This window comes from Danio aesculapii, chromosome 17 (assembly GCF_903798145.1).
Source record: "Danio aesculapii chromosome 17, fDanAes4.1, whole genome shotgun sequence".
NCBI classification, from domain to species: Eukaryota; Metazoa; Chordata; class Actinopteri; order Cypriniformes; family Danionidae; genus Danio; species Danio aesculapii.
The window spans coordinates 17,998,734-18,010,386 of NC_079451.1; the positions used below are offsets into that span (position 1 = coordinate 17,998,734).

The following is an 11,653-nucleotide window of genomic DNA, read 5'->3' on the forward strand; positions in this document are numbered from 1 at the left end:
AAGACTACACATATAAAGTCTGTCTAATCTGTCTATTTGATAACTAGTCTAGTTTTGGGCTATTCTTAGATGTCTATTAGATTTTCACTGACAGCCCAAGTTTAGCCTTGTTTTAGCCAAGCTGTCTACGTTTAGATGTCTATTAGATGTCTATTAAACACAAAATTGTTTGCTGGGTTGTCAATAGTAAATAAGCTGAACATATAAAAACACACAAATGCAATCATATCCCAACAAACCCCATATGATTAATATTATTAATGTCTGTAGCACAAAACAAATTTTACCTCAATGTTTTATTACTTTATTTACAATTTACTCTGCCTTGCGGTGGTTTTCATACCTTTAGATAATTGCAAAGGCATTTATTTTTAATGATATATTTAAGGATGTTTTTCTATTTTGCTGCATTCCCCAGTCCCTGACACTAAAATACAGCTACTACATGATGATCCATCACCATGCTTCATATTTGAGAATTGTTAAGATGGTTAGCCAAGTGGTTTCCTCCAGACATGATCCTTTTAACTTACTGTAGATTAATCAGAGCAGAAATGTAGTTTCTCGTAGTCCTTTAGGTATAGTTCTTCAGGTTTCAAGATAGTTAGTGTGTTCACTGAGAAGAAGCTTGAGTTTTATGGCTACTTTGCCTTATATTGCAGATCATTGCAGATCATATTAATGTTTGTTCTTCAGTAAGTTTCTCCTTGTCACAGTAACCAGTGATCTAGCCTATGCATACTACATATCTGCCAGCAAAAGAACTACAAGTTCCAGTATGCATTACTCACACACCTGGCCTGGATCCTGTCTGATTGCAAACACTCACAGCTGAAGCTGCTCATGAACTGATTACATTGACTATAAAGAGAGCACTCACACACACATCTGGGCTGAGTCTTCTGTAATGTGAAAGGAACATTGACAAGGGAGGTGCCGATCCAAACGCAGGTTTATTAAGAATAGTCAGGCAAGCAATGGTCAACACAGGGGCAAACAGATGTAAACAGGCAAATCCAGAGTTATGGTCAAAAAACCAGACGAGACGTCAGAAAGCAGTTAGCAGACAACGTAAATAAACAAAACAAAACAAGACATAGAGTCAAAGACAAGGCAAGGAAACCGAATCGTAATGTTCACAAAATTGTTTACAAGACTTAGCAAAGTCTGTGTGTTAGTGTGCTGCATAGTCCAACTAATCAGTCTTTGAGCAGCTTCAGTTATGTGAGTGTAATCAATGGAGACTTGGAGCAGGTGTGGGTGTTGCATGACAGGACTTGTAGTCCATATAATGGTGGAATTGTAGTTTTTGTAAATGTGAATGTTCTCCAGCGATCTATGAAGGTTAGATCACTGGTAATTTTGACACTCCTCTCTTCATGTCTGATTATGGAGATCTACCAGAATCACCATCAGCTTCTGGGTTACCAGTGTAACCATCTGTTCTTTATGAATGTTTTGCCATAAAGCAAACTCTAGTAAGAGTCCTGCTTATTTCAATCTCCTTCAGTTCAAAGTTATGGAGGCCACATGCTCCTGTGAACCTTCAGTGCAACAGAAATCTGCTGTAGTATTTTTATTTTTATTTATTTTATTTTTGTATTTGTTTCTCTGGAGTCTTGTGGATTATTTTAAAGCTGCCTACATGAATTTTTAACAGTAAAAATGTGTTAAGCCCACATTCACTTGAATTAGAGAAAAAAAAAAGCCTTTTCCCCTCAAAACTTCTCTTAATAGACATTATACACATCTTGGGTGGTGGGTAAATGCATAAATTAATAAAAAATGTTCATTGTTGGGTTTATTGTTGCTTAGTGGTTCATTCAAAATAATTTCAATACGAGCGACAATACCTATTATGCTTCCTTCATTATTAATCACTTACATTCTAACAAATCATATTGACTTGTTCATTCCAAAGTCGCAGTTCTGCTAAGAGCTGAATAAACATGCTCTGTCCCAGCACGTTTTTTGGACACCCTTCCTATGTTACATTCACTCCTGGTATCATCTGTGCTATTTAGCTAACAATAACAAGAGTCATTTAGCAAGCAGATTCACAGGGACTCAAGCCAAAACGTTCTCTGCAGAGCTTTCTCCACTCACTCGTACTCAGGACCCTGCCTCAAAGGTTCTGCCCCAACACGCGGCAAACAAAACCCCTCTGTAGCAGCCAGAGATAAGGACACTGGCCCAGCACGTCTGCAGTCTCTCCCCAGAGGCGCCAGACGTATCTGCTCCATCTCCTCTCCACATCTACCAGCACTGACTGAGACACCAGCTATATGAGAACATAAAGGTCTGTGGCATAGCAGCTTAATATGCATACACACACACACACACACACAGCAAAATTCTTTACTTTTTTAGTTAGTTTTTTTGTCTTATTTCTAGTACAAATATCTAAATATTCTTAAATCAAGAAGTATTTTCTAGACAAGCAAAACAGATTGTCATGTTTTAAAATATAATATGTCAAAATTAAGTGAGGTTTTCCCTAAAAGAAGCAAAATATTCTGCAAATGGAGTAAGCAAAATAATCTTATGTCAAAAGGAAAACAAAATTATTTATTATTCAATAACAAGAAACAACCCAGCTGACACCCAACGTCATAATATTAGGTTAGATTTAGGTCGCCAGCATCTAAGAACAATGTTATTTTGATGTCCAATATTGACGTGATACGCCTACGCCTGGCCGTTGCCATCTCTGACGCGCATCTTTTTTAAAAATTTAATGCGTAAGTGTAGCACAAGCTCTGTGATTGGTCGGCTTGGTATCGCTGATGAGTGTGGGCGGAGGTGAGAACCGCGTGAGCGTGATGCAGCGGGTGTTTACAAGTGTGGAGTCCTGTGAAGAAGCTGCGGATGGAGACTGCTGTTTTGTGTTTACCTTATGATTCAAGTTGTTGCACATCCGCCGGTTCCGACCTTAAAATGAGCGAATTAGAGCCACTTGTACATTAAGGAATCGTTCAGAAAAAACAAAACACCTGCGAAGGAACTCGACACAGAGAAACATAGACACCTACTGCCAGCTAGCGTTTCGGAAGAGTATTGCAGAGCAACACAAACAGGAGTATAAATGCACGGCTACGCGTAAGGCTTGCGCCGTAGGTCATACCGATCACTTGATGCAGAAGTATAAACCAGGCTTTAAGAGAAGCACAAGACGTGATATGTCTATGACAAGTCAAAGTATCACACAGCGGATGAACACTTTCTATACAAAAATATTGTGTTATTTAATATAAAGCAATGCAGGTGGCTTCATTTGAGCAGTGCCCTCAATGCCAAAAATCGCAAGTTCGTTTTGAGCCATTTTCCTTTTGAAGAATAACAAAATTCTGGAGGGACTGCTCAACACAACAGCTGCCTGTTTTTCATTATAGGTCAGGGATATACAGCCGTTTAGTCTGTGAAAGTCAGTGAAAAGTCAGGGAATTTGACATTTGGCTAAGAGTGGGAACCCTGATTTATTTCAAAACTATCATTTAAACTGTGGCTGCGTCCAAAATTTCATACTTCCATACTATATAGTACGCTAAAAACAGTATCTAGCTGAGTAGTATGTCCGAATTCATAGAATTTGGAAAAACAGTATGCGAGAAATACCCAGATGACCTTCTACCAGCGGGATTCTGAAGTGTGCATCCGATGCATGCTGCGCCATCCCATGATGCCCCGGGAATGGGAGTGAATCGATGCAACTCACGCGGATAGGTCATGTGATCATGACAAAATGGCGGATCTAGTACATCCAAGTTCCATTCATACTACTCACATTTATACTGTATAGACTGTACTTTTCTGATGACCGAGTACTAGGCTACATTTAAATTCAAATGCAGTACCTACTGAGCAGTAGGCGATATAGGACGCAGCCTGTATTTTGGATATTTTAAAACCTTTTCACCTTCATTTTGCCCCTGTCCCAGCTTTTTCTGGTCTCAAATCAAAATCAGAACTGGTTCATGTTTACAAACTGCATTTAAGTCAAATAAAACTGCACTGAAAATCATTAATACAAGTTAAAGGGAATTAACAAAAGGCATATTCTTGATTTGATTTCATTTGTCTACAATTTTTAGTAACCATGGCTGTACAGTATGCCCTGTACAGTGTGTCTGTCCTGTCAGACTGTGGATTGGTTGTGGCTTGCCTTGTGTGAGTGAGAGGCTGTTAAAATGGAGACAGTGTTTGACTCTCTGCTCTCTCCTCATGCGTGACCCTTATATGAGCCGAATCAGGGTCAAATGGCAGATCAGCTTCAAACACAGTCTCTGCTGGAGGATGGAAGATCAGTACTGATGGAAATGAAAGCAAGGTCAGTTTCTGGGAGCACAAATAGCCCTTCACACTGTTGCAGAAATGGGGTTGAATACATAAGTCAAACTTAAAATGTATGAATTGCCTAGAGAATGATAATAAATTGTCATCATGTAGCAAGGCGGTTTCTTTGCAATTTGTGCAAATGAGTGTTTATTTGGTTATTTTTAGCAGTCTGATGGGCTCAGTTTCACATGTGTGTTATATCAGAGTAACCATTGGAGTAGTTTTTATTACAGTAAAAAATGCTCTTAAAAACAATTAAATTTGTCTAAAATGTCATGTGCAATCATCATATAAAAAGTAATAATAATACTAATAATAATACATTTTATTTAAAGGCAGACAGAAGGATACCATATAACAGTGGTGCTCAACCCTGTTCCTGTAGATCTACCTTTCTACGTAGTTCGGCTCCAATCCTGATCTAACACACCTGAACCAATTAATTTAGCCCTGAACAGCACTTGATAATTGCAGGCAGGTGTGTTTATATGGGTTGCAACAGAAATCTGCAGGACGGTAGATCTGCAGAAACAGGGTTGGTCACCCCTGTCGTACAATAAAACAAGAGCAATAAAACCGCCAGAGAAAAACATATAAACGTATACACAACAATAACAACAATAGTTCAGATACAAGTAAGTATTAAAAGCCACCTTAAAAGTAGGGTAATGTAATAATATTGTAATTACATTTTAAGTATATGTTAGTGTACACATTTTAGTAGTAATAATAATAATAATAATAATTATTATTATTATTATTATTATATTTGATTTTAATTCATAAATTAATGACACACATTTTACTATTTTCTGTTAAATTCTTAAAAATAAATTATTCTTAAATAATTAATTGTTTTGGAATTAATACATAATAATGATAATAATAATAATAATAATAATAATAATAATAATAATAATAATAATAATAATAATTATTATTATTATTATTATTATTATTATTATTATTATTTGATTTTAATTAATACAATAATGACACAAGTTTGACTAATTTAAGTTAAATTCTTAATAAGAAATTATTCTTAAAAATAATTAATTGTTTCAGAATTAATTATTAAATAATAATAATAAATAACAATAATAATTATTATTGTTTTTATTATTATTATTATTATTATTATTATTATTATTATTATATTTGATTTTAACTAATAAATTAATTACACAAATTTGGCTATTTTCTGTACATTTTTCACACAAAAAAAATTCTTAAAAAGAATTGTTTCAGAATGAATAATAGTAGTAATAATAATAATAATAATAATAATAATAATAATAATGATAATAATAATAATAATAATAATAATTAACAATCTTAATAAATAACAATAATAATAGTAATTATTATTATTATTATTATTATTATTATTATATTTTAATTTTAATTAATAAATTAATTACACAAATTTGACAAAAATTTGACTTTTCAGTTACATTCCTAACAATAAAATGTTTTTAAAAATATTAATTGTTTCAGAAATAATAATAATAATAATAATAATAATAATAATAATAATAATAATAATAATATTAATAAATTTCCCAGTGTTTGGTTATGGCTGGAGGGGCATCTGCTGCGTAAAACATATGCTGGATAAGTTGGTGGCTCATTCCGCTGTGGCAACCCCTGATTAATAAAGGGACTAATAAAGGGACTAATAATAAGGACTTATTGTAAGCAAATTGGACACACATTTTACTATTTTCAGTTAAATTCTTAGTAAGAAATTATTCTTAAAAACAATTAATTGTTTCGGAATTAATAATAATAATAATAATAATAATAATAATAATAATAATAATAATAATAATAATATACTTTCAAGTTCTCCTTTCGTTTAATCTTCATTTAACTGCCAGGTCAGTTTTTATGCCTTCCCAAAAATATTAAAATTAATATGTACTAGGATCTTAAAAAGTCATCATGGTATTTTATAAAATAAATTAATAGATGGCTTTTACACCTTTTACACATATCAAACACAACGTCAATTTATTCCACTGACCTGTAGCTATGCATGTTTCATAACACTTCATAACACGTTTGCGTGACACTGGCATGGATTTATGTGTTTTTTATGCCTTATTTTTCACACCTTTATATTTTTTAAAATTGACTGTAATGCTTTTTTTTTCATTTCTTTTGGTTGTTTCTTGAAATATTTTTAATCCCTTGCCCTTCCCTCTCAAGAAACTCACAGCCTCTTGGCAGGTCGGCTGTGTGAAAACAAATTTGGAAACGCTATATTCAATTCACATGCCCTCAGTTAATAGTTTATGCATTTGTAAATATGTAGGAAGTATGTAGGAAGTATACACACACTTGTCACACGCAGTCTTATTAGGTCTTTGTAGAAGTATGTCGTGTGGCACAACATGCGGTAAAAGTGTACTGTGTCATCATTCTTTATATCATTTGATCTATATCTATACATTTTGTTTTAATTTTCCATTTATTAATATTGGTATTTATATTAGTTATATTACAGATTATATTATATTAACTTCATAGTTATAATGTTCATTTACACCTCAAATGCATCTGAATTTGCCATTTTAATTATCATCGTAAATGTAATTATATATAATTATACATAATTTTAATAAATATTATTTTTATATAATTGTAAATGCATTTGTCAGTTTATTTTTTGCCATTTTTATCTATAAAATATTGTAATTAAGATTTATTTTATTATTAGGCTTTCTTTTAATCAAGATTAAAGATTCACTCAAATGGAAAAAGATTATATTAATGTATAATAAATACTGTAGTGAATTATACTGTATTGTAGTACATTATAGTATTTACAGCACTTTGTTAAAGAATGCTACAGCATATACTGAAAAAAAATTGTAAATCCAAGGAATCATCTTTGAATATTTATTTGAGTGATAGTTTAACTATGGTGACTTGGTGAACTGTAATAAATACTGTAGAATACATTTCATTGACAGTTCTGCAAGATAATAATACCGAACTACGCTGATGATGAAATTTGATGGGATTTTAATGACTAAATATTTCAAATGTTTTACAATGTGGTTGATCTGGCAGTTTGTCCATTTTTGTCATCACGTGATCGTTAACACAAAATCACATGACTTTTTTGATACGCATGCAGGAATTTTATTGAAAACTATCATAGTTTTCTTATTGGATAAAAAAAGCTTACACTGCTCAGTTTTTTAAAGCACATTATCAAAATGTATGCTCATTTTGGCATTTCCATTATGTATTTTTTTTGTGCGATTTTACATAATGTGCATTAAAATAGGTCAAAGTCCCTTTAAGGCAAGTCATTTCACTCGGCGGCCATCTGTGAAATGCCATTCTGTTTGATTGGGGAAACATCAAATTCTCCAAAACTGCTTCCCAACCTCGCGATTGAATGTCAGATTAGGAATCAAATCAAAAAATTGGTCAAAATTGGTCTCTTTAGTTTTATTTCTAAACATCCAAATCACACAAAATCTGCAGAAACTCACATCTGTTCCGAGCCCGTCCCCCAGAGTATCGTCAAGCCACCTTTCCACTGTACACAACATTTGGACACGACTGTCAGAATACGCCCCTTGTGGCAGTCACAGTATTTTCAGTGTTGTCGTGCACCATGGGAGAGTAGCTGATACTCATGGTGTCCAAAATAAAGTTCAAAAAGAGCCTGTGTTCTCCGTGCGTTCACCATGGTTGAATGAATGAATGAATACTACAAACTCATGGATCACTAAAAAGTTTGGAGGGAATGTGGAGACAACAAAAAAATAACTATTTTTATTACTCATTTATAAATAGAATTTTTTTTTAAGATAAACTTTTTTTCTGATTAAAAAAATAACAAAAAAAAAAACGATTTCTCATCTTGCGCACATGGACCTGCTTGGACAACACTGGAATATATAACATCCGGTTGGCCAACACAATCTCACGGCAATTCGTAACTTTTCGATTCAGTGGCTAATTCGTATGAGTCCGTACGATGTAATTTGTACAATTTAGTACGATTTGCTTATCCCCTAATGACGGTTGGGTTTAGGGGTGGGGTTGGGAGCCACGCCTCCTTTTAAAATTCGTACAATTTTGTATGACTGAACTCATACAAATTAGCCACTAAACTAATAAAACGTAAAATACTTACGTTTTCTTGTGAGATCAGGCTGGGTTGGCCAGTCGTATACAGTAGTCACTGGAGTTTAAATATTTTAACGGATTCGCAGCTCAAACCAGATCCGAATTTTTCACATAAGGAAATGATCGGAACTCCACGCAGCTCCCAGACTACTCTCCATTGGAAATAAATGACTTTCTGTCTGTCACTTGTCGTATGCAGTGGAAAGGCAGCTTTAATCTATAGCGATTGATGATTGGCTCCTTTACTAGAAGGTGGGATTTATTCGCCATATAGCGATCGATGATTGGCTCCTGTACTAGAAGGTGGGATTTATTCGCCATTTAACGATCGATGATTGGCTCCTGTACTTGAAGGCGGGCTTCATTCACCATATTGACCGTTACACTTTTCCCATACAAAAAGATACGAGTGACATGTCTTGTGTATTCTATAGTCTTTGAATAGGTGGACGAAAACAAAACTACTGACAGTGCTGTTGCTCTGTTCATACTTCGTACCTGTGACGCCTCAGAAACAGCAAGTAAAAAACATTATCATTACAACTTTGTATGAAAGACGAGGTTTCAGCTATACTTTCAAATGCATGATGAAATATCATATTTATTATTGTGAAACCGAAGAGGAATCTGCAAACCTGTGTGCAGAAGTTGAGAGACGCTTCAGCTGGAGATGCTGGAAGCTGTCAAAGCACCACTATCTTTAGCATGAGGATCAGCACATGTGAGCTCCTTCTCTTTTCATCTGCTTTGCTTTGGTTTTTTTGCAGCGCGCCTCATGTCGGGCTTTGTTTTTCAGGCGGTGTGGTGATGTTCACACTCATGGAGGTGGCAGAGGAAGAGGGAACAGCAGGCAAGAGCCCTTTTTAAACATGGCACTTGCGGGCGTACGCCGGCCCACCTGTGTGGAAACATCGGGGAGGCGTTGATCCGGGTCAAAACTGAAAATGAAGATGAAAAGCAGAGCGTTGGGAAGCCTGTTCAGTGTCTGCCTCGTTGACCCTGTGTTTGCGCAAACACCAGATGACCACTGCAGCTCTACATCAATGCCACAATCCTGTAAAAATGTTCCATTAGATTTCACTGTTTTTCTTTCGTTCTGGGGATTTAAAGAATTTAAAACATTCCATATCACCCCCAAAATTGTAATTTAATTTAGTTTAATTTAATTTAATTTTTGCAATGTTGAAGTCTAAATTCTGATGACAGTTAAGCACAGGTTTCTTTACTGTTTTATTAAACTCATTACTGTTATATCAAACTGGCATTTACATTTTAGTACTTAAATAGAAGTGTTTTGCTGTCTTTTGACTGAAATACTAATAAAACTTGTTTAAAAATGTACATTTATGTTTCATTTAAGCACTTTTCTTTTAAATTATAATTACTGATAATGGAAAAAAAATACAATTGGGTTTTTTGAAATTATGAAATACAGTGGTCCCTCGCCGTACCGCAGTTCCCCTTTCCTGGACTTGCAGTTTTGTTGTTTTTTTGTCCAATTTGACATGTTTTTTTTTTTTTACAACGCATTGTGTTCTGCGTTCTGATTGGCTGTAGACCATTTTCAATCAAACTTCTCCGCGCCATATCACCTGTACAGTACGGAATGCGTTCATCTTGCCAAATTTACATAAACCTTCAGTCGTTAGCAGTGTGACTCTGAAATGCTGTTCTGTATGTTTGCAACTCTTCTCCCCAGAAAAATCCGTAATGTCGATGAAACATTCTGCACCGTCAAAGGCACCTGCAGTAGCACCCAAAAAGCAGAGGAAGATGCTATCCATCACACAAAAAGTTGAACTTCTGGACATGCTAAAGGAAGGTAAAAGTGTTTAAACATAAGAGAAACGTGTGAAAATGTTAATGCATGTCCGAGAAAAGTGTATAAAGTGTGTAGTGAGGGGTTTTTACAGCCTTAAAACATCTATAATAATTATAAAAAAAATAAAGCGGGTGGATTTCACCTATTGCTGGCTATTTTTAGAACATGACTCCCATTATAAACGAGGGACCACTGTAGTACTATTTTCTTTCCCAGTACTGGGTTGCAGCTGCATGGGCATCACTGTGTAAAACATATGCCGGAATAGTTGGCGGTTCATTCTGCTATGGTGACCCCTGCTAAATAAGGGATTCAAAGTCAAAGGAAAATGAATGAATGATTAGTACTATTTTAAGTATTTTATGTTGAAATCAATTCATTCATTTACATTAATTAATCTAAAGAGATTTTACACAATCATTGAAACATCTTAGTGTAAAACTGAAACAAAACATATGAATTGTTAAAAAAGAAAAAGGTATTGTGTTATTCATATAAAAAAATCTCTTTCTGCTTGTTCAAACTACTTATTTAGTTTACTTAAGTTTTTTTTGGGGGGGGACAACTTAATTGTTCTATGTTTAATCCACTTAAATTTGGCAAAAAGATTAAGTTACCTTGATTTGTGTTGGGATAACATAAAGGAGTTATGTGGAACCCAGTTTTTTTTGTGTGTTTTTATTGGTTATGGTTTCATTTTTTAAATTATTATTTTTTTTATTTCTATTCCTCTAATTTGTTGAGTCATAGCAGTAATGGATATTTTAAGAAGATTCTGAGATGTAAATGTTTTTAGCAAATCGAACACAGCTTTTTTTATATATCCGTCCAAATTTAAAACAAAAAAAGTATGTGACTGGCAGCACGGTGGCTCAGTGGTTAGAACTGTCACCTCACAGCAAGAAGGTTTCAGGTTTGAGTCCCGGCTGAGTCAGTTGGCATTTCTGTGAGAAGTTTGCATGTTCTCCCCTTGTTTCCTCTGTGTGCTCTGGTTTCCCCCACAGCCCAAAGCCATGCGCTATAGGTGAATTGGGTAAACAAAATTTGTTATGGTGTATGAGTGTGAATGCAAGAGTGTATAGATGTTTCCCAGTACTGGGTTGCGGCTGGAAGGGCATCCACTGCATAAAACATATAAGGATTTGTTGGCGGTTCATTCCGTTGTGGCGACCTCTGCTAAATCAGAGACTTAGCAGAATGAAAATCAATAGTATCTGACTGTAGACTTATATGCAAGCTGAGACACGAAGTCTCAGACATGCAATCTCAGACATAATGCACTCAATGGAGCTAGCTAGTCACTGTGAGGGGTAGGGTTACGTGGGCGCATCAAAAACATTGCAT

At 34.7% G+C, this 11,653-nt stretch overlaps 1 long non-coding RNA gene across 1 annotated transcript; it reads left to right on the plus strand.

The window, feature by feature from the left end:
* The first annotated feature begins 2,245 nt into the window (after nt 1-2,245).
* LOC130245109 (uncharacterized) lies at nt 2,246-9,616 on the plus strand. Its single transcript, XR_008839290.1, has 3 exons — nt 2,246-2,299; nt 4,092-4,327; nt 9,284-9,616. It is a non-coding gene; the product is annotated as an uncharacterized LOC130245109 (long non-coding RNA).
* The last annotated feature ends 2,037 nt before the right edge of the window (nt 9,617-11,653 follow it).